We start from the raw sequence: 24,375 nt of genomic DNA, 5'->3' as shown, positions 1-24,375 counted from the left end.
CATCAAATCAAATGTGTTCCCTTAAAATCCCAGAATGTAGACATATTTTAAAATATTCATCACTGAGCTACTCTTGCCGAAAAACCATCCATTTCATAAATGAAAGTCTGACTATACAAAAGATAGCTCAGGTTTTGGGATATTTGTTACACTCTGATTTTTTCAAATGAAAAAAAAATGACTATATTCTGGTTCCTTTATGCAAAGCAACTTGCAGTTAGTCTGAATTTCTGCAGATATAAAATCCCTGAATCAGTTGAGAATGAACAAAATCAATTATAGGCAGTGAGTAAACATGAATAAAGTGAGCTGGATAGCTATCACAGTGTTAGGTACTTAAAATTAAAATCTAATTTGTAAAAATCAATAACTATTTTTGTTGCAGAACAGACCCTAAATGAAAATAAGAAAGGATAAGTTCTTGATCATATAATATACATAAATTTGGTTTTGGCAAGGCAACTGTGTACAGAATATCATCCAAAGAAATTTTATGAGAGTTATAATGGAAATTTTCAGCATTTGGCAAAGATCATAATAAAACTTGTTAATATTATGAAAGAATGTTTATTCAGACTAAGAACACTAGCATCAATTAGTATGACACATCATTTAAGGAATGATATACCAAACTGAATAATTAGATTTATTGCAAAAGTAATGAATCATTCATTTGGAAGGAAATGCTAAATGTTACTCAAATTATTTTACATACAGCTCATACTATAAGCATTGTATAACAAAATATAATTATTGAGAATTTGATCATTTGAAATTTTGACTTTTTATGTAAACATTTTTGAGATATTTTTTTCCAGGAGGTACAACAACAGGTACATTTTTTGTAGATTCTTGAATTCCAAATATAGGGGGGAAATCTGATGGCTAAGCAGACGCCATAGCTGCCACAAAATACACAGAAAACATAATAGATTTCAGCAAAATTTTGATTTCAGGAGAAAATACTCAAAGAAAAACTGAGGAATTCTAAATTCTTTTGCTGTTCAGTCTGTAAGCATGAATACTTAATAACACAGCACAAATTTCTTCGGACATACCTGATTTTGTCTTATAAGGTTGAAGATCTTAACAACTTTCCTTGGCTTCAATTAAATTTTAAATGATATTGAATATTTGTCAATCACAAACATTAAAACATTACAAATATTCCATGGGAAAGTTAAATTGATGCCTACACACCACGAAAAACTCAAAGTTTATCATGCACTGTTTCAAATAAATCTCTTGATGACAAGGCTAGATGATGGTACACCTTCCAAAATATCTGCTTTTAAATTTATTTCTTAATTCTGCATGCTGTATTAAGTAAAATTAACATTTTAGAGCAGGAGTCTGAAAACTTTTTGTGAAGAGCCAGAGGGTAAGAGCCTGTAGGCTTTGCAGACTGCATACTGTCACAACAATACTGTTGTGTTGCACATTCTGTGTCTGTATTTACAATCCTTTAAAAACATTTTAAAAATTCTAGCACATGGGTCATACAAAAGCAGGCCATAGTTTACCAGTTTATGTTTTAGAGTTTTTCTAATGAAGTAGTCACTAGCCACATGTAAATTTAAATTTAAGGAATAAAAATTCTCAAGTTCTCAATAATTCCAAGTCTCGATAGCCACATGTGGCTGGTGGCAACTGTAATGAACACTGCAGAGAGAAAGCATGCCAAGAAAGTTCTATTGCACAGTATTGTTTTAGAGGAAAAAAAATGCAAAAAGTCGGTGTGTGCATTTGTGTGTGTGTGTGTGTATCCCTTGAAAGCATTAGGAAAAACCAAGGTAATAAGGGCTGAACCTCTTGACATTGATACTAATCTATGCCATTTAGAAAATGCCAGAATTAAAAAGATGGCTTAATTTGACCATGAATTCCATTGTTAGTCCATCTTTATCCAAAGTTATAATCCATACCAACATGCCAAATCAATGTCTCTTTTAAATAATAGAATAATTCATACTTCCAGAGAATATTTTACAATACTAAAAAATAATAACTTTCTCATTATTTTAGGTCAATGCTTTTCCCATTTTAATGGGCATACATATCATCTAGGGACCTTTATAAAATGCAAATCCTGATCAAGTAGGTCTAATCAAGAGATGATTAGGAAAATTTTGATTAAAAAAAAAAAAACAGTGATGAGCATTGTATACAGTATTTATTTGTGAACCTAGCCAAAAAGATAGGTTGGGACATTTGTGGAAGAATTTAGTAAGGAAGGGTTATGAATTTAGATACAGTACAAATAACAGTAGAAATAATTACAGTAGAAATAATTAAACTAAAAAATGAGAAGAGAAGGAGAAGGAAGATACTAGTCTAATCCCTGTGTAGGAAGAGGTAAATAATGGATATTATTTAATGCTAATCCTGACAAGCCAAATAGTAGAAAGGTAAGTGAGGGGAAAGTAGTGATAGCACGGTAACAAGTCTCAGAACAAATATAATCACTAGAAAAAGATGCAAATCCCATGAAATATAAAAAAATAAAAAATATATAAATAAATGTAAAGATGCTTAATTCACTTTTGTATTTTTTTCTAAAAAACTAAATACAATTCTATTTTGTATACAAGAGCCACAGCTAAACAAAATTGTTCAGAAAAGCAAAATATTACAAGGATGTGCAAAGGTGCTCCACCCAATGCAAATCAAAGAAAACGCCAGCCAAATGCCATTAGTTTTTAATTCTGATGTAAGAAAGTAAAATTTAGACACCAAAACACTAAAACAGGCAACAAAGAACATTTTGTAATGCTAAAGACCAAAAATAAAAATGAATTTATAGGTTATAAATATCTGAATGCAATAACACTAGAACCACCTTCAAAATAAAACAAGTAGATTCAGGAAGAAATTAATAGGAAAACACTAATAATACAAGACTTTCAGACCAAGACCCAAGTGGGAGACATATTTTTAAAATATAAATGTATACAATTTATATATTAATAAGGGTTTTATTAATATGGGTTAACTACTAAGGATTTTTTGCATATCCCCCCCAAAAAAGGCACATCTTCTTCATACTAATAAGAAATGACCATATACTAGGTCCTTAAAAACCTTAGCAACTCTTATAGCAGAAATAAGACAATCAATATTTTCTAGTCACAATGAGATAAAACTAAAAATTAATACCAAAAATTATTAAGAGTCTCTGTCACCTCAAATTTTTAAAAATCTTACCTATGCAATTTTATTTAGAAGGGATAATTTACACCAAAATTGAAATATTTCAAAAAATAATGATAATGAAAATTAGGATATCAGAATCTATGGGATATAATAAAAGCATTAATCGAAGGAAAGTCATATCTTTAAATCCATAGGTCAGTATATATGAAAAGTAAAAATAAGTGCATCAAATATTAAATGCAAAATTTGGGGGAAAAATTAAGCCAAAAGAAAGCAAAAGGAAGAACATATAAAGATAATGCAAAAATTGAAATTAAAAAAAAATTTTAAGGAGTAATAATCATCTTTTGAGAAAAAATTAATAAAAACAACAAAACCATGAACTAAGCTAATGAATAGAAAACAGAATCATAATGACACCACCTGAGAAGTAATAAGGAGGAATAACTTTTGAAACTGATAATGTTCAAAAATCTTGACTCTTTTCACAAGTTTATGTGAATAAATTTGAAATTCTAGCTGAAATGGATAATTTCATAAGCAAACATATTTTTAAAAATGTAACAAAGCACAGAAAAATGTTTACGTGGAGCTATTTCTACAGAAAAAATAAATTTATAAAACAAATACTACACACAAAAGAACCAGGCTCAGATATTTTCACAAATGAAATCAATCAAATCTGAAAAGACCTAATAAAGCCAAGACTATTTAAATTGTTTCTGAGAATACACAAAGAAATATTTTAAAGTTATTTTTATGAAGTGAATATAAGAGGTACCAAACGTTGATAAAATTGCACTGCATAAGAAACTACAGATCAATCTATATATGCCCATTCATGAAAAACCATAAGTAAAATATTAGCAAATAGAATCCAACTGCACATTAAAAAAACTTAATGCATCATTATAGAGTGGGATTTACTCCAGGAATGCAAGGTAGTTTAATACTAAGAAATTCATTAACAGCATTCATCATATAAATAGATTTATGGAGAAAAACTTTACAGTCATCTTAAGTGCTGAATATATTTTTGTCATTCAACATCCACTCTTAATAGGAAAATTATGGATAGGAATTGATAAATACATACTTAACATCATAAAGTAAATACATCTCACCCAAAAGTCACTGTAACTCCTACTCTACATTGTAACCTCAGAATGACAGCCAAGCTCATGAGACACAATAGGCTTTAACCAAGACCAATTTCTAGTTCATAAATCATGTTGATTGCTAAAAGGTCCAAACTTTCAGTTATAAGGTGAATAAGATCTGAGGATGGTGACTAGTTGATAACACTGTATTGTAGAATTGAAAGTTGTTTAAATGTTCACACACACACACACACAAAAAGCAAACATGTAAGGTAACAGGTGTTAATTAACTTGAAGGGGAAATTCTTTCACAATGTATATGTATATCAAATCATCATGCTGTACAATTTAACTATTTTACAATGTTATTTGTCAATTATACCTCAGTAAAGTTGGGATAAAAAGGGAGAAAGGGTGTATAACAGGCAACACAGCATGCATGTCAAGAGTCTTGTAAATCCCAGTCACCACTCATTTCTAGGAGGCACATGTTTCTGAGAAATGCGGTTTGGCAGGTAAGGATGTGAACCATCTCAGCTCAGGGAAGCCAGTGGATTGGTAGCCCTCAGTTTTTATCCTCTCTTCTCATTCTCTTGCACTGTTTGCTTCACATCATGAATTACATATTTACAAAAAGACAATTCCAACTACCTGGTACAGAGTACTCAGCTCAGTAAAGAGAAATTCACATTTATGTTGAATCTGGTATACTGCTATATATTCCCTGAGTTAATGTTACAAAGAGTTTGAATAAGCTTGCTTTTCAGTCAGTAGGGTCACAGGATTCATTTTGGTTCTGTTCCCAACCCATTCATTCCAGGCAAAATCTTAATAGAGAATTATCAAGCTTTCTCACTCAAGTTAGGAGCAGGACAGTGGTGCTCACTACTATTTGATTTAGTAGCCAAAGTAATCAGATAGGAGAAAAGAACTAGAGACATAACATTGGAAAGAAAGAAGTGGACTATGCCTATTTGTGGGGGAATGGTTTGCATGCAAAACCCATGTGCTGAAAGAATGCTACAACCCATGTTAAAACCACACATTTAGTAAGATAGAAAAATGTAAAATGGACATTGAAAGGCAATGGTCTTGCTGCATATTTCCAAATATAATGCAAGGAAATATCTCAGTTACAATAAAACAACAACAATGACAAAAAGATCAAATGGTTAGGAATAAATTTATCAAGGAAAAAGCAATCTATATAAAAAAGACTTTAAATTACTTATGAAAGATGCAAAGTAAACATAAAACAATAATTTTTATCCAAGTTAATATATGCATTTTTAATTATCCCCACAAAATGATGAGAGGTTTATCTTTTCTTCTTTCGTGTTTTTTTCTTTTTTGTTTTTCCTTCTAAAGCTGGACAAGTTGACTCTCAAATACAAGTGGAAAAATCAACGGTGGAGAATAGCCAGAAAACATTTCAAAAGAAATGAGAGTCCTTAGCCCTAGTGAAAGTAAGATGTGTCATAAGGCCTCTATAACTAAAACAGTATTGTGCTGGCCATAAATACACCCAGAGAAGACATTCGAGAATCAGATTCATCAATATAACTCTGGGAGAAAATGCACTTTTAAATAAAAATGTGTAGCCATCTGGAAAGAGCTGGATCTATACCACTACAGAGCAGAATTACTTTAAGTAGATCAGACATCCAACTCAAAAGCAAAAACAAACAGACAAAAAAACATGCACCAGAAGAAAACATGCATTAATTCCTTATAACTTTGAGGTCAAATTTTCCAAAAGTGACATAAAATCCAGAAGCAATTAAAGAAAACACAGATATATTCACCTATGTTTTAAAATACAGATACATTCACTTATGTTTTTAAAATAATAAAATGAACCATACACAAATTCAAAAGATAAATTATAAGCTCTTAAGACAAATAGCTATGAGTACTGACCACATTCTTTCTAACTATGTAGAAAAGTATTTAAAACCCCCAAATGCCTGTAGCAATGCTCAAAAAGTATAAACAGAGGAGTCACAAGAAAAAGATATAAAAATGACCTTTAAACACATGAAATCATGTACTCATAATAAAAAAAATACAGTTTAAAAATACCCAAAGATACTATCCCTCATTTCTCAGGTTAGCAAAAAAAAAAAAAAAAAAAAAATTTATTGAGAGCACACCTCAGCAAAGCTGTAAGGAAGCAACGTGTGCGCGCACACACACACACACAAACACTGCTGATGAGAACTCCGCACGACGGCATCTCTGCAAAATCCTACAGAAGTGTTCATGGATTTACACATCAACCAAGTGATCCCACCCTAAACTGAAGATACTCCTTTGCCAACATGAAAGAACATTCACCACCTCTGCTCCATTTCCTCTCATGGACGTCCCCTCTACGGGCTCCAAAACCCGGCATGGAACTGCCCCTTGACGTGGTCCCCAACACCCACACCTTACACTCCATCACGGTCCGCTTTACCCTTCCTGAACTCCAAGCCCTGCTCTGTCCTCTCACAGCTCAACCTGCCCCTGGAACAGATGCCCTCCTTGTTTGGTCCCATCTAATGGCTTTTGAACTAGATTTCTAGAAAGAGAAGGGAAATGAAGGGAAAGCAGGGGACAATAAAGAATGTAGATCTTGATTTTTAAATACTTCTCTCAACTAAAAGGCAGTAGGGCTCCTAGGAGAAACGGTTGACACAGAGAAACTGAAAGTGTTACTGTAGCAAAATATTAGCCCATCTGGAAATGTAGATTTTTTGTGATTTTCTCTTTCTGTTCTACAACAGAATAGTAGTGATTAAGATGAAGGAGGAAGAAGTTCCTGTCACAACAGATGTAATTTGTCATTTGGAAACTCAATCTCACGGTGATAAACCTAATTTATTTTAAAACTTCAAAAAATGTTTTAGAGTGGCTTGGTAGTACTCTTTAAGAAAACATATAGCTTGAAAAACTGATTAAGGAAACCAATTAATATAATTTACTAGTATGAATCTGTACTTTCCTACTCTGATTGTTTGCAGTTAAGCGAAAATAGAAAAGTATTTGAGATTCTCCTAATTTGGAAGCTGGAATGAATTATCTGAGAATAAATTATCCAGAAGGCTGTCATAGTCTCTCAGAATGGCCATTGAAAAGTTCGGTGATAAGCACCTCCAACTTCTTATATGAACTTTTCTCTATATTAGCTAATTATATAATTGTATTATGTACTCATAATATGATTTTACTCACTATATGATTTTTATTATATACAGAAATATTGGCTCAGTGTAGATTTTTCCCAGTTTCTTCCATATCAGTTGGCACAATCAAATGTTGGTGTTTTTAATGAATTATTGTTCTAAGTAAATTTCTAGTTTAAAAAGTTTTCTAAAATCATCACATTTATTTTAGAGACTAAATCCTACGCTACTGAATTTTGATCAAGTATATTTACAATTTACAATCTAGAGTGTTGTAAAAGCATATGAAATAAATTAGCATAATGTTTTGGTTAAGACTCATTAGAATGCAAATGTCACACATTACTTTTATAAACATAATCATTCTAAATTTAAGCACCAATGATAACATCTGAAAGGAAAAAGGGAATAAAAATTTTTAAAAAATGAACATATCTTTTTAAGCACATATGAATTTTAGTTTCTTCATAGTGGTTTGTCACAACAGCATGCTAAAGCATTTTTCAAAATAATTATGATTTGAAAAGTTATTAAAATATGGATGTGTATTCAAAGGTACAAAAGCAATTTTAAATTCAAATACAGAGTGCTTTGGTTTCATAAGACTACGTAGAAAGCAGTTCACTGCTCCTTTCTCATGATTTCAAATGCCAACAATGATTTCATTTAGAATTTCACTCATTTCATTATTTTGAATAAAGTGCTTAAAGCTACAATATCATTGTTACGTTTTAATTGTGTACAGCTTACACTTATTAAATGTTGAAGAGGAGAGTGTAATAATAAACCCTGCATAGTGCTTTGTTGTTAACGAAAAGCTTTTGCTTGTTTGTTTGTTTGTTTGTTTGTTTGCGGTACGCGGGCATCTCACTGCTGTGGCCTCTCCCGCTGCGGAGCACAGGCTCCGGACGCGCAGACTCAGCGGCCATGGCTCACAGGCCCAGCCACTCCGTGGCATGTGGGATCTTCCCGGACCGGGGCACGAACCCGTGTTCCCTGCATCAGCAGGCGGACTCTCAACCGCTGCGCCACCAGGGAAGCCCACGAAGAGTTTTTATAAGAATCTCCCATTGTCTTCACAACACCCTGCGAAGTTACACCCATTTTCTAAACTGGAAAATTGAGGTTTAGAGAGAGTAAATAACCTCTAAATAATTAAAGCTGTAAGCGACCCCCTGGGAAGATCCTAAATTGACTGCTTTGGGCTCACAGTCCCTCCCAGGACCCATAAACCTCTCAGCAATAATTAACAAGTTAATGATATAGTTATGTATTATAAGTAAATGGACTCGAATTTTTCTCTTCCCCCTAAAATTCTAAATGTATAAGCTTTTCTTTCAAGTAACTTTCTAGGAGAGAGACTTTTTCACATTGATAAAAATGATTATCTCTTTGTCTACAGACAGGAGAGTGGTGATGTTGTGAAATAATGGGATTCACCCTCTTCTTTGGAATTGAAACATGATTCACAAACCATATGAAAATCAAGTACCTTCTTATCCATATAAAGGAACATATATGCAATCATGGAAATTGTGGAAGGGGTCCTCACCAATCAAGCCCCTTCTAAATTAATGAAAAATGCTGTCCTTGAAGTGGTAAGGTGGTTTCCCTGGTAGAGACTAGCTCACTTGGGAGTCAGGGAGCTAAAATGCCATTGGGGGTTGCCATGGGATACAGTTTTATAAGGACATTTGCAGAGCAGATGGAAGGAAGCTAAATAAAGTACATGCAGGTATGAAAAGTTTTCTATTTAATTTGCCATTAAACAATGGAAGAGCTTGAATATTTGTCTACAGGAAAAATTTTCTCCTGTCAGAGCAAATTACATTTGATGTTTAGAAATGTGATCCCATAATTGTAAACCTAATTTGTCGTAAAACTTGAAAGAGCAGTTTTTATGATGGTGGCATAATGCTTATTAAGGAAAAAGATAGTTTCTAAGCACTGGTTGAGAAAAACAAATTAATATTACATTAGTAATATGAATTTATACTTGCCTCTTTTGTAAGGTAACGGGTAAACAGATTAGGAAACTATTTGTGACTGTACTTTTACAGTCTGACGCTGGAAATTCTAAGAATTAATTATCAGAGGGAAGGATAGCAAACCTTTTAAAATTCTACTGATGATGGCCCTGTTTGCAAACTAGTTTCCTGCATCCGCTACTCTGAGTAGCTCATAATATTTCACTCCTTTAAATAGCACATTTTAATTAGCACAGTTCTTGAGTGGCCTTCAGTGAATTAAATAGCTTTACATAAAAATGTAACTTTTCACGTGAAGTTTCTATACTGAATACATATAAGACATGTCATATAAATTCCTATTAAGAAAAGCAAATGCTTTTCTCTGGAATGCATTGAACGACTATTCCTTGCCAGAAAAATTACAAGAGGACATTTACTTCCAAGTCTTACATATTAACACTAATTTTTAAATCACCCCTTGAAATGTACTAAATTCTAATAGTAAGAAATCCTACACATAACAGCCAATTGAACAAAATAAAACAAAATAAACAAAAACCGGTAGCTGTCTGTGTGCTTGGCAGAAAAAATGATTCATACATCAAGAGAGAAATTGTTGTAGGGCAGAAATAGAGAGGAAGAAGGTAACCTTCCCACCTGTCCTCCCTCCCTCCTTGCTAGGCTCTGGAATGGAGTGTACAGGCTTCATTAGATTCAGGTTAACATTATTAGCAAGAATACTAATAATTTTCTTCATGATGCATCATATCAGAAAGTGAAAAATCATCGCACTGTCTATATCCCACTATTACTGATAGTCAACTGTAAATGTACTCATTTGGCTCAGATGATGACGGCCAGTTCTGTAGTCAATGTACATTTTCTCTTTGCAGTCTGAGCTGGATGTGCCAACATTTTAAAATCCTGCTCCCCAACGACCATCTATATGATGGTTTTAGCACTGAACGAATACCCTTCCCTGAATCAGGTATGAATGTTGAATTTCTAATTCGATCATTCCATAGACTTTTATATCTAGCACATCTTTCACAGAAGAAGTTATTTTTCCCCCTTCTCATTTACGTATGTATGTACATACATAGGTACACATGTAGGTATTTATTATGATTAGGGTTCGTGGATATTTTATACCGTATATTATAATCAATTGTAGACATTATCATTTTCTGATGCTCAAATAACTCATAATTTATCCAGTAGGAACATCTTCAAACTGGGTCATCTTTCCTCTTAACGTGATCCCATTAGTCTTTGAGCTCCCTTGCTTTCCCGTAGAATACAATGTCCGAGGCACTACTTGTACTATCGTTGCCCCAGATCTGAAATTAACTTCCTATCAAGGAAGAATAATAAATTTGCCTGATTGCTGCACCTGGGAGCAGACCCAGGGAAACTGTAGCTTGGTCACTTCAGGGTATCCTTCTAAGGAGATCTCATCAGGATACATGCATTCTGGGTGCTATGCAACAGATAGTGGAATTTTACCTAAAGAAAGATGATATGTTTTTGACCTACATAAATTCTAACGCCCTAAGACTAATCAGTTATTGATAACTTTACCAAAAATAAATTACATAGGGTGTTGGTAAGGGCTAGTAGAAGTACAGCCTAAAAGAAAACTAAACTTCTTGTAATTTGATATGTACTAAAGGAGTATCTGGGTCATCCCAACAGTGGGTATAACCCATCCACCTGTTATTGCTGGTGGTCCTCTCATTAACCTGGATAAGCTACTGCACTTTGCCAAAAAAAAACAAAGAGTAGGTTACGTCTGAAGAGAATCTGATTCACAGAGGCCACTTACGATGGTCTCACTTTCTAAACGGGTACTGCATTAGACAAAGACTATTTTTTTTCACCTATGTGTCATTTCCTAAAGATATTAAAAGTTCCTCAAGGGTGTTTTATAACCCTAGCATAGTATATTACAAACAGTAGATATTCAATTAAAGTTTTGTTTTCAAAGTCATTCTTATTCAATAATCAGTTATGAACTTCGCCATTTTGGGGCCACGATTTTTTTTAATCTTTCTAAAACTTTTTCGGTTTCATATTACAAAGAAATTTCATGAATGGATCAAGGGAAGCAATTTCCCCTTTTACTCTCAACTTGCTTTCCAAACACATTACTACAATAAGGTGCACAGTGACCACCTTCTGCCAGAACAAGTGACTGCTTACCAGTGTTGCTACAGTCTCAAGAGGGCATATTAAAACTCAGATAAATTTCATTATGCTTAAAGGCACTCTCATTTAAATGTCTGTTGTCTGCTGAAAGCAGTACCTGCTTTAAAATTCAGACATCTCTGGGAAAGAGAATTAGCAGTAAGATTTATATTAAGGTCTTGTTGGGTCCCAGAGGAATGTATGAAAGGAAATAATGGTCTAAATAACCTGTTCATATCTAAAGGGAACTAAAAACTTTATTTTGAGATTTAAACCATATGACAAAATTTACTTTAGTCAAAAATATTGCTATTTTAATTCTCTCTATTCAATTCAAATTTCACAGCTCTCATGATTTACCTAAGTATTATGGCAATTTTTACCATTGACGTCTACTTTCTATTAATTCTATACCTTTTCCAGCTTTAAAGTTGTCAGGACTTCTGTTGTTGTCTTCTTAACAGACAACTTTTTTACTTAGTAGACTGAAAATCCAGAATATGTCAAAAGGAGAAGCATTCTGAATAAAGTAATTGTGTTAATATATTTCTATGATATCATGATAATAGAACATGACAGACAAAACTTGATGATAAAGTACGTGGTAATATCTTTCATGCAACACCAGCAGAGTGATGATGTTTGCAATAGCAGCAGGGAAAATTCAGCTACCAACGTCCTTTCACAATATCAATGAGTTGTAAGTTTCAGACTGCTCAACCAAATGCTATGGATTAGGTTCGTTAAGCCAATATCTAATATTAATAGCTCTTTTTGTCCAGAATATATCAAAATATCTATTCCTGGTAAAATATGTCACAATAGAAAAGAAACATTCAGTATCTTATTTTTGAGAATGACGCGGAACAGAGTACGTGGTTAATGATGAAAGGGTAAATTCCAGTTTGAAATCTAATCATTTGTACTATTTCCATAACTTTGGGGGAATAGTTCCCCTTGCTGTGATCAAACCAAAATCTTTAGGCTACAAATAAAACAAACAAAACAAACATACAAATGACAAGAAGTTAGTCAGAAGAACTGATAGCAGTGGAATTCCTGAAGGGGGGTTTTGAGGAAATGGTTGTGAAGTGAACCCAACGTAAAGGACTTGAAAGCACGCTCGTCCCTAGCAGTAATTTCTGAAATTCACAGCCGTTTCTTTGCTCCTTGGTCATCAGGCTGCTCCAGGGCCTTCTCACTGCAGTGAGGACAGAACCAGGGCCGACTTCTCAGGGTCAAGTCCCTACAGCGACCGCAGCAGCTGTGAACTCGGGGATAGGACATGTGTATGTTTCTTAGAGAACTTCCTGGACCAAGCAAGACATTTTATGATTTTAAGTTCTTTTTCTTCTACTTTATTAGTTTAGTTTTTTACTGATCTCTCACAGGATATAGCTTCTCTTTTCTTTATGTAAGTGTAACCTTTACTTTCTTTTAATCCTAGAAACTAGCAATGCCGCTATATAAGCCGAGCCTGTGTCAAGGGGCTACTGAAGTTCGGCAGCTCGCACACCGCAAAACTAAGATATCTGAATTGAACTCACTACACAAATAACAAGTTGTTGACAGAGAAGCCTAGGCTAGATGTTGTATATTTTTAGTATATTTAATTCTTTCCCTGGGGCTTGACTTAAAAAGATATTATTCTTTCCGACTGCCAAGGCAATGTCAGTAGTAACAGCTAAGCTTTCTTGAGTAAGAAACATGTGCGTCTGATACTGTTCTAAGAGCTTTTTATGAAATATTTTCAAATATCCTTACAACACACTAAGAAGGTACCATTAGCATCCTCATTTCATGGATGAGAAAACTCATGGTGCAGGGTGCGAAGTAACCTGCTCACATCTGCGTCTGACATTCTTACACACATGAGAACCACCACCCTCACACCTCTGTGTCAGCGATCATGAGCATTAAAGGTAGCAGCCCAGTAGCCTTGAGATTCTACTATTTGCTCTAAAGCAGCAGTCTTACCTAATGCAAGACTCTTAAGAAACAGTTACGAACTCATGGTTACCGGGGGGTTGGGGGGAGGGATAGTTAGGGAGCTTGGGATTGACATGTATACACTGCTATATATAAAATAGATAACCAACAAGGACCTACTGTACAGCACAGGGAACGCTGCTCAGTATTATGTAACAACCTAAAGGGGAAAAGAATTTGAAAAAGAATAGATACATGTATATGTCTAACTGAATCACTTTGCTGTACACCTGAAACTAACACAACATTGATAATCAACTATGCTCCAATATAAAATAAAAAGTTAAAAAAAAGAAACAGTTACACAAAAAGACATCTATTTACCAAAAATGGAGGCATGTTTACTGAAAGGAGGATACAGCAGTGTGAGGAGAGTCCCAGAGATAAAAATCACTTTGTCTCTGTCCTCATAGAGTTTACAGTGTAATATAAAGACGGAAGTACCCAAAGGATTAAAAAGCCAGGGACACAAGAGAGGGTCAAAGGGCTGTGTGGAAGGTCTGTGGGAGAAGAGATTATTTATGGTGAAGAGATCAGGAGAGTCTATATACTTATTAACAACAGTATAATTTTGTTAATAAACAACAACAAAAACAAAATATGCTTGTTAGTTAAAATTTTTAAAAGAATATAGAAAAAAAAAAAGAATATAGAGACCCACAGACATAGAAAATAAACTGATGGTGACCAAAGGGGAAAAGGGGGAAGGATAAATTAGGAGGTTGGGATTAACAGATATACACTACTATATATAAAATAGATAACCAACAAGGACCTACTGTATAGCACAGGGAACTACACTCAGTATCTTGTAATAACTTATATGGAAAAGAATCTGAAAAAGAATATATATATATACACACATATATATGTGTGTGTGTATATATAACATATATAACTGAATCAATTTGCTATACACCTGAAACTAATACAACATTGCAAATCAAATATATTTCAATTAAAAAATATAAATTTTTACAGGATATTTAATTTTTTTGTTGTTGTTTGATTGGTTGTATGCTAACCTTGAAGGGCATAACCTATGAAGGAACTATCATTTTAAAATTACAACTAGTTTGGGCTGCAACTTTGGTTGTGCCTGTGGAATGAGTCTCTTCTTTAGTTCTGAAAAACTAACTTGAGAAGGCTCTTTATTATCTAAATATAAAGAGAGTCATCTCCCATTGTGTCTGGAGAAGGTCATCAACATGAATGCATCTTTGGGAGGTTTTCCTTAATTTTGTATTAATTTGACTACTGCTTGTTCAGTGTGTATGCACGTGATTATTTAGAAGTTATTCCCTAAATAACCTAGGCTGGAGCCCCTGAGACTTCAGCCGAGATCTTTAGAAAGACATTTGTTGAAGGAAAGACATTAAAAAGAAAAGTGTCTGGGCTCCAGTGAGCCCAACCTGCACTATAAAACCATGTCCCATGTATGATGCTCCTTGCCAAATGCCATTCTGGGAAACGTACTGATGTGATTGTCCACAGCACTACTGTGATTCTCACAAGAGGGATAAAGTGTCAGTGAACCAAAGAAGAGTTAGATGCTGCAACCAGAAGTAGGAGTGAAGAGAAAGGCCTGACCCTGGAGGCTGGGTCACTCCTGAGACTCAGGGTCCAGGCTCTGAGTACAGTTGTGTTTGTAGGACAAGCAGCCATGGTGTGCTTGGGATGGGCCAGGACATAGACATAGACGGAAGATGAGTGTTCTCTGTGGAAACCAACTCTACACCTACATGACGATTGAAATTCAAAGAACACTATACACAAGTATGTGTATTGAATGCCTATTGTGAATGCTCAAAAATAATGTATAATATATATCATGAACTATATTTACTTTTAGGAAATAAGGAAATGCTCAGTTAGATCCAGATTCACTAGAATTTCTGGACAAAAGATGACATACCTCACTTCATCTTTTTTCCCCTGCCCCCAATAACAAAGGTTTGTTAATTATCCTATTTTATCAGGTATAATCTATGTCATGAATCTAAGGACCAGTTAACAAATCAAGGTCTCCATCTCTGGATTAAACCTTTTATCTTTTGGACTAACAGTATCAACATTTCTCCATCCATATCACCATAAAATATACCCTTGGAGTTAAGGATATAGATATTTATTACCTGAACTCTAGCTGCTAAGAGTGACTCAGGCTACACCTATAGCACTACACCCTCATCCGTAAGGATATCTCTAACTAATCATAACATCCTTCCTCAACAAACCTGAACATGACCTTCTAAATTTTGTCAAGACAGTGCCCTAACACTGTCCTGTCAGGAAGTCTCTAACGGTTCATGAGGGTTAGCAGAAGAATTGAAACCTATGTGCTACCCTAAGTGTTGAGGGGTTTTTTAGTAACAGGCCCCTATAACCTGACGCTATTCTTCTCAATGGGAAGTTTCTGAAATGGGCTTCATGAAGTTGTTCACTTGGTGAGTTCTTAAAGAGAAAATGTAGGAAAACATCACCAGCTACTCCCTGTGATGGAAGCAGCAGGAAACATTGGCTTCCTGACCTTTCCTTCGGCAAACGAACCCCACCACAAGCATTCTCTAAGGGTGAGGGCTTCTAGAATCTTTCCCTGTCCAATATTATTTTAAGATCTGAAATTTGTCTCTGCAACAGCTATTGACTCCTTCTTGATGGGATCAATCAGTGTTAATTTTTATCTGCTTCATTTAGAAAACAGTTGCAGCAAGCTTCTCTTAGCTCTCTTGTGGTAACTCCTTATAAAGGAAAGCCTTATACAGAAACTTCTGTAGAGAACTTCTCCCATCCTCTCCATTAGGATAACAAGTCTGTGTCTTACCAGACAAAATCACACTATCTTTTGTCCCACCTTCAGGCAGTGAACTTTTCACACTAAGGTTAGTTATTTTAGTAATAATTTTAAAAAACATGCCTACCAGTTGCAACACGGAGTTCATCATTCCAACTGGTAATGTGCAAGATTTAGGTAAGATGGCTACTTGGTAAAAATATAAATTCTTCACATTATCCTTCCAAACAGTACAGAAATAACACTTTCAGTGACCTTTAGACATAATGCTGGTTGTCCCATGTAATTATTCAAATGAACACAAACTAAATTTAAAAAGTCATTCTAGAGTTTAGCTAAATATAGGAAAGAATAACCAACAGAATATTCAAATATGGTAACAATTTGATAAAATTATAAGCAGATTTAAATTTTTTATAATCAAATTGAATTAAGATATTAGTCATGTTCTGAGAATAAGTACTCAGTTCTTTTAATTTCTTATAACAAAAATATCTTGAGCCCAGGTAAAGAAGACACATACGCATTTAACTGAGGCAATCTATTTAACAGAGGACCAGTAGGGGATGCTGACATGGTGTCAGTTCACTGGATTTTGCTCAATCCTTGACTATAACTCTAAAACGAGTCAGTGTGAAAATAACACTACTTGACTAATGAGAGCAGATAATTCAGACTCTTCAGGAAAACACCATAATCCATAGATCCTAGCTAAGTAACCTATCACTGCTAATGATGGACAGCCATCTTCTCCCCAGCTAATCACCACCCCATTCTACCATGTCTTTACCCCTCCCCTACTTGCATTGTTCAAAACTTAGCTTTCCCAATAGGTTTTCAGTCTGTAAAATCCTTGGGCGAGCAGGGTTGCTTCTACACTGCTTCCACTTAAGCCACTGCCTGAAGCTAGGACTCCTATAGCATTCCATGAAGGTCCTCAAATAGAAAGAAAACTTGTCATTTTAACAAAAATGCAATTAACCAAGCCAACGACTGTTAAGTACATTTTAAGGCCTTTAGAAAACTCTGGCTAACTGACAACTGTGCATTGTGAATAATACTTTTTTAAAAGAAAAGATTAATTCCTATATGTGATTTTAGAGATTCAAGCAAATGTTGCCTTTTCTTCCTTCTGTCCATCCGTAACAATTAACATGGGCAAAGACACTAATGTAATTGTTATATATATATATATGATATCCTAACATGATATTTAATTTCCTACAGGCAAGGATCAGGCATATGTGTTTAATGTAGCCTGAGGACTCTAGACTTCCCTGAAACCTTCACATTTGAAAAGTGAATTGTTATTAAATCTAACAGATGACATCTTGGTGAATATCAGAACATGGATTACAGAGAGTCGAGTAGAAGACAGTTTCATGGCATGACAACTCGGGATGGGCCAGGCCTGAAAAAGTTGATCACTACATATCAGCTTCCCTGAGAAATGGCTGCTTTTCAGAATTTTTCTCCTTTTTAACTAAGAGATTTCGATGATATTTTCTCTTCATTTTCCAAAGCTCGTTCCTTAGCAACAGCTTCAAGGACTCTTTCAGTAAAAACAACTATTTTTAGATTTGAGTCAGTAGTAAAAATTCATGTTTTTGGTCAGGAATACCATGAATTCACATAGTTTTGGACATAATTAAGTCAGATAAATCAGAAGCTTCCCCAGTGTAGTAGGTGTTGGATGAGTGATGTAAAGACATTCAGACAGCTTGTTTGAGGTATGGATTATGTTATAGATTTCTGGATATTTAATAAATTCACCTCAAGTGTTCAAACTTTTGACATTCAAACATCATTAATCATGGCTTTTACTGTAGTTACGTGTCTCACTTGGGCCTGCCTCACATGAATAATAATCTAATTTCCTGATTTATTGATGGAAATCTCTCTGTTATTCAATAGGATAAATATTTGTGCCTAGAATTTTTCTACTTAGATGCTATATTATTGCCTCATAAAACAATATGATGGAACAGTTACTGACAAAAACAGTAAAAAATAAGCAACTGTTGGTTTTGCCTGCACACAATTATAAAGTGAAATTCCACTGCAAGTTAATTACAGACATTAATTCTTATTTAGAATCTACCACAGAGGGTCAAATATATGAGTCATTATTAAATCTCACTTGGACAGATAATAACGATTTCAAAAGACTTGTTATTAATTTTATTTTCTAAAAACGTTGGAAGTGCCTGAAGTGTTGTGTTCTTTGCAAATGTAAAGCACTAGCTCAAATGTTCCCACTAAATGCAGGGACTGTACCAAAAAACAATGTATATAAAGTCCTATCTGAGACTTGTGTGTCTGCAAATAGGTAATTACCTGTAACAATGAATGGGATTGCTTTCTTCACAAGAGAATAGGTATTTCTTCTAAACAGCAGGAAGTCGAATTGGAAAAAAACAAGTGCAGCTGTGACATTTCTGACCTCATCTCATTCCAGCAGCCGTGAGATTGGTCCTCTTGGAAGAATAAACTGACTAGAAATAAACAAAGGCTTAGATGTTCTTCTTTCCTAGATCTAGGCCATTTCAACCACACATGAAAGTAGAATTGTCCCTTTTCTAGAGATGTGCTCATTTTTAGAAAAGCCCAAAGCTTTATAAATAAAATATATAATGTGGTAGGCAGAATAATTGTCTCCCAAAGGTGTACGTTTCCTAATGCCTAGAATCTACGAAAATGTTAATTACGTGACAAAGGCGACTTAAGGTCTCAGGTGGAGTTATTTACGGCTATTAATCAGCTAACCTTCTCTAGATCATCTGAGTGGACCCAATGTAATCACAAGGGTCCATAAGTGGGAAGGGGGAGGCAAGAATGTCAGTGTCAGAGTGATAAGATGATGTGAGGAATACTTGGTCGGCTACGGCTGGATTTGAAGATGGACAGGGGCCAGGAACCAAGGAATGTGGGTACTTTTAGAAGCTGGAAAAAAAGCAAGGATTCCCCTGGATGCTCCAGAAGGAACACACTGTTGACATTTGGTTTTAGCTCAGTGAGACCCATTTTGTACCTCTGACATCCAAAACTGTAAGATAATAAATGTGAGTTATTTTAAGCCAGTAAGTTTGTGACAATTTGTTTCACCAGCAACAGAAAACTAAGACAAGGAGGAACAGGAGAGTTAAGAGAGTTCTGAAGAGAAACACATCACAGAAACCCCTCCATTTGGATTTTGAAAGATTGGCTGCAAGTCCATTTGCTTGTAAGTTCAAATGCACAGTATGAAAACGGCCACCCACGCCCTCTGTCGATGGTGACAAAGCTGACAGCCTTGGTTCCTGGGCAAAGCTTTATTCTTACCTATGATGTGCTGTAACTGAAAGGCAGAACACAATTAACTTTCTACAGTGTGAAGAACAGCCCTTTCCTGAAGTAAGATTTCCTATTGGGCACTTGCCCCAGATGGAGGAAATTGTGCTCGGAATTGAGTGTCATTGAGAATCAAAGGTCCCTCAAGTCCATTTCTGAACTCTGCTGTGCTCCCGGATTTGAATGAGAACTCCTCAGCTGTGTCACCTTCCCCAAGGTCATCCAAGTAGCAGGAGCAGGGTTCCCTTCTCCACTGGAGCTGCTACCAGCAAGCCAGGCACTGGCCTAAATGTTTTCTACATTACTTCATTTTGTGCTTTTATCTAAAATAGGAGAAGACTAAAGTGCTTTTTTCTCACATACCCCAAGTTTTATTTGCTAACACCCTTAATCTCTTTTTTTTTTTTTTTTTTTTGCGGTACGCGGGCCTCTCACTGCTGTGGCCTCTCCCATTGCGGAGCACAGGCTCCGGACGCGCAGGCTCAGCGGCCATGGCTCACGGGCCCAGCCGCTCCGCGGCATGTGGGATCTTCCCGGACCGGGGCACGAACCCACGACCCCTGCATCGGCAGGCGGACTCTCAACCACTGCGCCACCAGGGAAGCCCACACCCTTAATCTCTTAACCACTAATCCCATGAAATATTTACTTAGCTTGTTATAAATGTTATAATGTTATAAATGTTATAAATGTCCTGACCTTCCCATTCTTTAGGTGTTTTTGACTCTCACCCTTCACAACCCTACTGTGAATAGCTGGTTGAGTGGACGTTAGCACATATGACTTTAACCGTATCCATCCATTCATGCATTTGCCAAGCACTGTTCTGAGTCCTGTGGTTGCCTGTGGTTGCAATGATGACTAAGGATGGCAAATTCGTTCTCTAATGGAGTTTTATCTTCTAGTGGGAATGTGAGAAAGACAGAAACAAAACAACAAACAGGCACTTTCATTTAGACATACACACCAAATTATAAGTTCAGGTGCTGATGAGTAAAATAAAACAATGGGAACCAGACTGACACAGAGATTATTTTAGGAGATTATTTTAGCCAAGATGGTATCAAAATTATTTCTAAATTTTTTAAAAACTATTTCATTTTGTCACATGCCTTTAAAAAATACTTTTCTCCCCCATCCTTCCAGAGAATTTGAGAGAGTATAGGCAAAAATAATGATTAGATTACACACACACACACACACACACACACACACACACACACAGAAATACACAAATATGCACTAACCCTCAATGACCGAAGCAGTAGTTCAAACCATCTTAGAGTTACAAAATGAATCTGTTATTGTAACATACCTATTCTCTGCTTATCTACTTTGAAACCACCCACATCCTTTTAAAGTAAAAGAAAACTTTCTAAAGCAGTTTGTGCAAGGAATAACTCTACCTCAAGTACCTCAACAAGGAGTGTCAGGGATAAATAACCTTTGAGAAAAAATCAAATATATAAATATGACATGTTAAATTAAAAGTCTGAAAATGTTGAGAAATAGCCAAACACTATTATTTATATTTACAATATCACCTGTGTATCTCTATATCACCATATAGATATAATACTCCTTTTAATAAAGAAAGAAATTATACTCCAATAAAAACATTTAAAAAATAAATGAATAAACAAGAAGCAAAAAAAAAAAAAAGAAAGCATGCCACATATGAAGGAAAGTATCTCTCACATTTGAGGAAAAATGGCTTGACTTTTCACAGATCACCACTTAGGAATAAATTTGATTTTTATGCAAGGGGCTCTCCACGGACAAAACATGCTGACTTTCAGAATATACATAATACAAATCACCAAAATTAAAAAGAAAAATCCATCACAGATTTTTTTTTTTTCTTCTTTTTTTTTTTTTTTTTTTTTTTTTTTTTTTGCGGTACGCGGGCCTCTCACTTTCGTGGCCTCTCCCATTGCGGAGCACAGGCTCCGGATAAGCAGGCTCAGCGGCCATGGCTCACGGGCCCAGCTGCTCTGCAGCATGTGGGATCTTCCCAGACCGGGGCACGAACCCATGTCCCCTGCATCAGCAGGCGGACTCTCAACCACTGCGCCACCAGGGAAGCCCCATCACAGATTATTTTAAACAGTCTCCTATTCTTGTGTATTTAAAATATAATTTGATATTTAAAATCTTAATTCAGATTTTTAAAATACATATACTGTTAAAAAATCAAATAAAACATGTCTGATACATACAATATAAAAAATACATTAACATATTCATGTATTTTTTGAAGTTCTAACTTTACCTTAAGTGAGATGACACTTTCAGAAATTGCTCTGTAAACTATAAAAAGCCAGAGAAGTATGATTTCTCTATTTATCAGTTCTATATTATTTTGTGTCACTCAAGAGCTAATATAAATGCGAGCAGGATACATTTCATACATTGTGACTTATACGTGTGAAATGTTTTGTAAATGAATACTCTTTAAAAAACAGTATAATAACTTACATGTACTTTTGCATGTTTCATAGAGTAAATTCCAGCAATAACAAACTTCAAGAATAGCTGTTTAAACATGACAAATGTTTTGTCATTAGGCCATTTTAAAGACAAAGAATACATTTCTAATCATTTGGTAAAATCTGCTAATGGATGCTTTGAAAATCACAGGTGTAGAATTACATCTTTTATAAATGGAATGAAATCTAAAACTTATTTAACTTCTAGTCCTCATTTTCCAGATGCAGAAACAGCACTAGAACAAAAAATTTCACAATTTTTATGGAAACACATAAGACCCCGAATAGCCAAAGCAATCTTGAGAAAGAAAAACGGAGCTGGAGGAATCAGGCTCCTTGACTTTAGACTATACTACAAAGCTACAGTAATCAAGACAGTATGGTACTGGCACAAAAACAGAAATATAGATCAATGGAACAGGATAGAAAGCCCAGAGATAAACCCACGCACATATGGTCACCTTCTTTTTCAAAAAGGAGGCAAGAATATACAATGGAGAAAAGGCAGCCTCTTCAATAAGCGGTTCTGGGACAACTGGACAGCTACATGTAAAAGAATAAAATTAGACCACTCCCTAACAGCATACACAAAAATAAACTCAAAATGGATTAAAGACCTAAATGTAAGGTCAGATACTGTAAAACTCTTAGAGGGGGGGCTTCCCTTGTGGCTCAGTGGTTGAGAGTCCGTCTGCCAATATACGGGACATGGGTTCGTGCCCCAGTCAGGGAAGATCCCACATGTTGCAGAGCGGCCATGGCCTGTGAACCTGTGCTTCTGGAGCCTGTGCTCTGCAACGGGAGAGGCCACAACAGTGAGAGGACCACGTACCGCAAAAAAAAAAAAAAAAACTCTTAGAGGAAAACATAGGCAGAACACTCTATGACATAAATCACAGCAAGATCCTTCTTGACCCACTTCCTAGAGAAATGCAAATAAAAACAGAAATAAATAAATGGGACTTATTGAAACGTAAAAGCTTTGGCACAGAAAAGGAAACCATAAACAAGATGAAAAGAAAACCCTCAGAATAAGAGAAAATATTTGCAAATGAAGCAACTTACAAAGGATTTATCTCCAAAATTTACAAGCAGCTCATGCAGCTCAGTATCAAAAAAACAAACAACCCAATCCAAAAATGGGCAGAAGACCTAAATAGACACTTCTCCAAAGAAGATATACAGATAGGCAACAAACACATGAAAGAATGCTCCACATCACTAATCAGTAGAGAAATGCAAATCAAGACTACAATGAGGCATCACCTCACACCAGTCGGAATGTCCATCATCAAAAAATCTAGAAACAATAAACACTGGAGAGGGTGTGGAGAAAAGGGAACCCTCTTGCACTGTTGGTGGGAATTTAAAATGATACAGCCACTATGGAGAACAGTGTGGATGTTCCTTAAAAAACTAAAAATAGAACTACCATATGACCCAGCAATCCCACTACTGGGCATATACTCTGAGGAAACAATAATTCAAGAAGAGGGCTTCCCTGGTGGCGCAGTGGTTGAGAGTCTGCCTGCCGATGCAGGGGACACTGGTTCGTGCCCCGGTCCGAGAGGATCCCACATGCCGTGGAGCGGCTGGGCCCGTGAGCCATGGCCGCTGAGGCTGCGCGTCCAGAGCCTGTGCTCCGCAACGGGAGAGTCCACAACAGTGAGAGGCCCGCGTACCGTAAACAAAAAAAAAAGAAGAGTCATGTACCACAATATTCATTGTAGCTCTATTTACAATAGCCAAGACATGGGCGCAACCTAAGTGTCCATCGACAGATGAATGGATAAAGAAGATGTGGCACATATATACAATGGAATATTACTCAGCCATAAAAAGAAATGAAATTTAGTTATTTGTAGTGAGGTGGATGGACCTAGAGTCTGTCATACAGAGTGAAGTCAGAAAGAGAAAAACAAATACCGTATGCTAACATATATATTCCATATATATGGAATCTAAAAAAAAAAAAGAAAAAAAAGTTATGAAGAACCTAGAGGTCAGGACAGGAATAAAGACACAGGTGCAGAGAATGGACTTGAGGACACGGGGAGGGGGAATGGGAATCTGGGATGAAGTGAGAGAGCAGCATGAACATATACACACTACCAAATATAAAACAGATTGCTAGTGCGAAGCAACCGCATAGTACAGGGAGATCAGCTCGGTGCTTTGTGACCACCTAGAGGGATG

At 35.6% G+C, this 24,375-nt stretch overlaps 1 protein-coding gene across 4 annotated transcripts in view; it reads right to left on the bottom strand.

Moving 5' to 3' along the window:
- The window catches only part of MARCHF1 (membrane associated ring-CH-type finger 1), an 839,495-nt gene that overhangs the window by 561,083 nt on the left and 254,037 nt on the right, over nucleotides 1-24,375 (bottom strand). The gene's annotated exons all lie outside the window — the stretch shown is intronic.

Source organism: Globicephala melas, chromosome 5, assembly GCF_963455315.2.
Source record: "Globicephala melas chromosome 5, mGloMel1.2, whole genome shotgun sequence".
In the NCBI taxonomy this organism is placed as follows: Eukaryota; Metazoa; Chordata; class Mammalia; order Artiodactyla; family Delphinidae; genus Globicephala; species Globicephala melas.
This window is presented reverse-complemented; position numbering and strand designations above follow the sequence as displayed.